The following is a 5,936-nucleotide window of genomic DNA, read 5'->3' as shown; positions in this document are numbered from 1 at the left end:
GTGGCTCACAATCATCCATAACATGATCTGACGCCCTCTTCTGGTGTGTCCGAAGATAGCTACAGTGTACTTACATATAATTGATACATAAATCTTTAAAATTGTTAAATAAAAAGAAGGAATATAAATAAACATACAAATAAACAATTGTCCAAAAACAGGAGGTCAATTGAACCCTCTGGGTCCTTAATCTGAAGATGCTGGGTGAAAAACCTGGGCCTTGTTTTTCTCTCTTACCTCTCTCACTCTCACCTCTCTCCTCTCTGGGCTTTCCTCCCCTCCCCCCTATCTCCACTTGGTCATGGCCAGCCTCCACTTCTTTACTCGCTCCCTCTCTCTGCCTTTCTCTGCCTCTACTACCCCATTAACTCCCATCCTCTGCCCTGAAAAAGCTCTATTCTATACCAAAAAAAAAAAAAACCAAAACAAAACCCTGGGCCTTGGTTTCTACATACCATCTGTCACAGAACCCTAAGGAACCTGGACACAAAGGCATAAAGGCTGGAAAACCTGGACATGAAGCCCACAGATGAAGGAAGCACCTCTTTGGAGTCGCTAAGATTCACTGACACTGTGTGATACCAGCATGCCTCCTTCATGCACCAGAATTCTGCATTGAGCCTAAGGGAGATGCAAATCCAGCCTTGGATATACCTTTACCACAATATTCTCCAACCTAGAACTGGGGCAAGAAACCCAAAGCAGTATATGGGCACCAAAATGCCATTGTCAAAAGTGTACAAGTGTCTCATGGGGGAGGGGCTGAATATAAGGGTGGGAAACACAAAATGGAGCATACCTTGATCTGTTTCTCTTTCATGCCAAGCCTTTGAGCCAGTGTCTTGCACTGTTCCTGGCTCACGTACTTGCTGTTATCAAAATGTTTTCCCAGGACTAGCATTTGTTCTTTGGAAAGCACATTTCGTTTCTTCTTCTGTGTTCCTGGATCATTGGATCTTGTGACCCTAAAGGGATTTGAAAAGTCATGAGACATTGTTGACTTGGTAGACCCGAGGCACCTGGAGAATTCTGGAGGTCTGCAGGAAATTCACTGGAAAATTGGAGAATTTGTTACTGGAAAGGACAGAGCATCCTCACATCATTTGTAGGACTGGATGATGAATGGAAGTTTTAGAGAACTAGAGATCTTTATATTTCCTGGAAATGTGATCCCTTTGGGAGACCTGGTTAAACAGAAGAACCTGGGTTTTTCAGCATCTAGTTGGACAGTCATGTGATTTTTTTCTTTCAGTTTGTTGATCTGGTGGATTGCATTGGTGGATTTTGATATTTAGAAGCAGCTCCCTGCATCTGGTGGATGAAGATTACTTGTACATGGTGTGTAAGTTCTTTGATGTATTCTTTTATTGGTTGACTTTGTATTTTGCTGAGTATTTTTGCATCAAGGGAAATTTATCTGAAATTTCTTTCTTAAATTGTTCTGTGGTTTAGGTATCAGGGTGACTGTTACCTCATAGAGTCACTTTGGTAATGTTCCTTTTGTGTTTTGTGCAATACTTTGAAGAGGTTTGATATTATCTCTTCTTTGAAAATCTGACAGAATTCTGTGCTAAAACTACCTTGGCCCTTAGATTTTATTCAGTTAAAAGACTGTAAATGACTACTTTTGTTTCCTTGGATAGTTTACATTGTCTTAACTTGGCAAATGGAATGTATCTAGTAAATCATCCATTTCATTTAGATTTTTCACTTATTTGGAGTGCAGACTTGTAGTGAGACCTAATGATTCTTTGAATTTCCCCAGTATCCATTGCTATCTCTCCCATTTAATTTCTGATTGTGTTCATGTGGATCCTGTCTCTGCCTTTTAGTAGTTGGCTCAGGGGTTGTCTATATTGCTGATTTTCTCCCAAGCCAGCTCTTGGATTTGATGATTCCTTGTATTGATCTCTTTGTTTCCAATTGACAATTATGCCCTGAGTTTGATTATTTTCTGCTGTTTACTCCTTTGGGCATGTTTGCTTCTCACCCCACCCCCAGGATCTTTAAATGTACACATTATTTGTTAGTATTAGAACTCTCGAGGAAAGGAAAAGAGGAGGAAGGAAAAAAAGAACTCACTAAATTCATTTTTTTAAGATTTATTATGATACATAAGTGCACTGTAGCTGTCTTCAGACAGTCCAGAAGAGGGCAACAGATCCCATTAAAGATGGTTGTGAGCCCCTCATACAGACAAAAGAGGTGGCATGGCAGATGTGGGATGGGGGGTTGTTGGAGGGGTAACTGGGAAGTGGGAAATCATTTGTGATGTAAATGAATTGGAAAGTAAGGGAAAATTGGCTTTTCCTTCATGAGACTCCAGCCCAGAAGAAATTGTGGCTTCACCAGTCAGTCATTTTCTCAGGAAATGGATATATACTCACTCGGCTTCCAGGGTTCTTGACAACTACTTTCCTCTTACTATGCACCCATTCTTACAGGACGGCAGCCTGTTCAGTCTTCAACTACCCTGTTAGCTCCCTTATTCAACCATTCTTCTTCCTGGGCCTTTCACAATTTCTAAATGACCCCTCAAATACTCTGTATGTGTTGTGGTATCTACCTAGATTCCCAAAAGGCATGGAGAGCTCAAGGCTTCAGCAGTTCGGTGCCTGGGTTTCTGCTCCTAGTTTATCCCTAAGCTAAATAGTTTTAAGGGGAAAAAACGCTGGACAGGCGGTGGTGGCACACACCTTTAATCCCAGCACTTGGGAGGCAGAGGAAGGCAGATTTCGGAGTTGGAGGCCAGTCTGGTCTACAGAGTGAGTTCCAAGACAGCCAAGGCTACACAAAGAAACCCTGTCTCAAAAAAACAAAAAAGAAAAAAAAAACCTCAGTCATTCAAAGATGATGACAAGTTCTTGGTCTGTACCATAACCCCAGTTTCTGACTTTTTTTTCCTGGCTGATCCCAAACTCACTGGATGACTGAGGTTGACTAAATTTCTCATTCTACTGCCCAACAAATGTTGTGATTAGAGGCCAACATCCCTTGAGTGAGCTTTTACTGTACCATTTAGTATTTCATGGTGGCATTTTGCTCTAAATGCATATTTAATTGGTTTCTTTTTATAAACCTTGTTTCCTCAGAGAACATATTATCCTGCTTCCATGTATTGAAACCATACCTCTGTCTCTTGCTCTGTCTGTCTGTCTGTGTCTAAATCTGTCTTTCTGTCTCTGCTGGTCTCTATCTCCTTCTCTGTCTCTAGATCTGTTTCTCTTTTTGTGTCTCTGTCTTTCTCTGTGTCTTTCTCTCTGTGTCTCTGTCTCTCTCTATCTCTCATTGTGTGTGTGTGTGTGTGTGTGTGTTGTGTGAGTCTCTGTGTCTCTCTATACTTAATATTTTTAGGAAGAGTTTCTCTGAGTAGCTCTGGCTGTGCTCCAATATCCTCTATAGACCAAGCTAGACTCAAACTCAGAAGCAGAACTCCTTCTGCCTCCCTAGTGCTGCAAATAAAGGCCTATGCCACCACTGCCCAGGCTTTATCAACCTTCTTTGGCCTCTGCAAAGACACTGGTCCAGCAACTGCTCTTGGTATAAGCCAAAGACAAGAAAGCGTCATACTAAGCTAGACTTGACCAATGCATTTTCTAGTGAAAAGTTTCTTATCAATACTTTTGTTTCAGGTAGGGCCTGGTGTACCTTAAACTGTCCTTGAAATTGCTGTACAGTTAACAATGACCATGAGACCTCATTGCTTAGGAGCAGCAGTGGATCTTGATGAAGATGTGAGCCCATTTCCAAACACACATGTAAGACCTCCACTCTATAGTTTCACTCCAAGAGATACTATATACACTTTGAGTCTCCAACTACAAGACAGTTGCATACATGCACTGCAGGCATTCACATGTAAAAATATTTAGGGAGAAAGACTGGAAAAAACATTATTTTTATTTTTCAACACGTTTTTTTCTTTCATTTAAAGAACATATAATTCAACAATATGGAGAGAATAGTTTCCTTTGTTTTTTTTTTTAAACAATCCCATTATATAAACTAGTGACATGAAACTACTACAGATAGGACTGCTTAATTTCCCCAAATATACTAACACACCTCTCAAATATACTAACACACCTCTTCCTTTCTATAAAGGCCTGAATGAATCAAGGGGAGAGAGGTGTTTTATGGAATGGTGTGGTGGTATCTACAATTGTACCGATCCTCCAACTCCTCAAAGTCTTCAAGAATCCACTGCCAGAGCCCCTCAGCAGATGGACCTGAATCTTGAGCATCCTCTGTACCTTGAGTGGATGCTACCATGGCTACTGAAGCTCCAGATCCTGCTATGCCAGTCTGGACTTCAACTGCTACTGATTGACTAGAGTCACCAGCCCTAACAGGGGCATGGTCATCAAGCAGGTATTCTTGCTGACTACACCTGGCACCATCACAGGCTTGATCACGATGGCTGAAGTTGAGCTTGACCATCCCTGGCTGCAGTTGAGGTTGGAAATGAAATCCTCACCAAATGTGCCTGAACCCATGGAGTCTCCATTGGCAGAAGCAATTACAGGTAAGGAACCAGGAAGATGGGTTGGCTCAGAAACAGCTTCAGAGCTTCCGTTTATTTCTGGAGGTGCTGCTGGGATATTCTTGAGATTCTTCCACTTGGACTTAGCCCGGGTGTTCTTGAACCAGATCTGAAAAACAAAGGAGACATCAAAGGAATACCTGTGTGCCCCCAACTTGTCACTAGGTGAAGCTTCTGGATTGAAAGGAATTTCTGCAGCAATACTGCATGAGTCCACAACAGAGAAGTCTGAAAGTCTAGATCCCTAAGGGATTGTAGTAAGATAGAATGAATATGACCTGACACCAAAAGCCTAGAGAAGATTCAGTTAGTGTGTCCTGTATTGTACTATGAGCTCTGAGGTCTAGGTCTCTGAGACCCTACAGGATAATATTCATCCATATTCCTACCTGGGTTGAAGCAGAATGTGAGGTCCAGCTCTTGATGCATGTATATTCAACTTCCACAACTGTCCCTAACATTAAAGAGCACAGAGCTCAGGAGTCTGATAGGGGGAGGGGGGGTTGGATATTTTGGCTGTCAGAGACAGCGAAGAGAGGCATGCCTGGATCTCATGTGCTGTCAAACCAATCAACAATGCCAGTCCCCCCCCCCTGCTCCTCCCGTTTTGGGTATGTGCACTTAGCCAAATATGTTTACAGCAGGTTCTTTTGCTCCCTGGTGTATACAGTGAGTATTTTCTGATGGTTCCTTGGAGCCCAGAGTCTCTTTTGTCGGTAACCATAATTAGGTGACAGTACCATAGGTCCCACAGGAACCTGGAAATTAGATCTCACTGAGGATCTTGAAGGTATCTGATGATGTGGATGCACTAAGAGGCTTCTCAGAATTGGTAAACCTGGACCCATTACAGGACCTCGTTGCATTTGGATACTTGATCTTCTTGATGGACCTTGGGACTCTTGCTGATGGAGGTCTCTTTCAAGGGCACTTAGAGGCAGAGACAGGTGGATTTCTGAGTTCGAGGCCAATCTGGCCTACAGAGTGAATTCCAGGACAGCCAGTGGCACTGAGAAAAATACTGTCTCAAAACAACAAACAAAAAAAATTAAAAACCCCATACTTCAGCTATGCATCTTTTGTCATTGATCTCTAGAAGACTATTAAAGGAACTAATATTGGATTTTTCCTGTCAAAATCTATTTCAGTATCTACTAGAACAATCATGTGATTTGTTTTTCTTTCAGTTTGTTGATGTGGTGGTTTGCCTTGGTGGATTTTGATATTTAGAAGCAGCTCCCTGTATCTGGTGGATGAAGACTACTTGATCATAGTGTATGATTTCTTTGATGTGTTCTTTGATTGGGGGACTTAGTATATTGCGGTGTATTTTTGCATCAATGTTCATAAGGGAAATTGATCTGAAACTTTCTTCATTAAATTGTTCTGTGGT

At 41.8% G+C, this 5,936-nt stretch overlaps 1 pseudogene; it reads right to left on the bottom strand.

Moving 5' to 3' along the window:
• Positions 1-4,134: 4,134 nt before the first annotated feature.
• Positions 4,135-5,267, bottom strand: LOC127668805 (uncharacterized; annotated as a pseudogene).
• Between the last annotated feature and the right edge of the window lie 669 nt (positions 5,268-5,936).

Source organism: Apodemus sylvaticus, chromosome 1 (assembly GCF_947179515.1).
Source record: "Apodemus sylvaticus chromosome 1, mApoSyl1.1, whole genome shotgun sequence".
NCBI lineage: Eukaryota > Metazoa > Chordata > Mammalia > Rodentia > Muridae > Apodemus > Apodemus sylvaticus.
The sequence above is the reverse complement of the archived record's forward strand: the minus strand, read 5'-3'. Positions and strand labels throughout refer to the sequence as shown.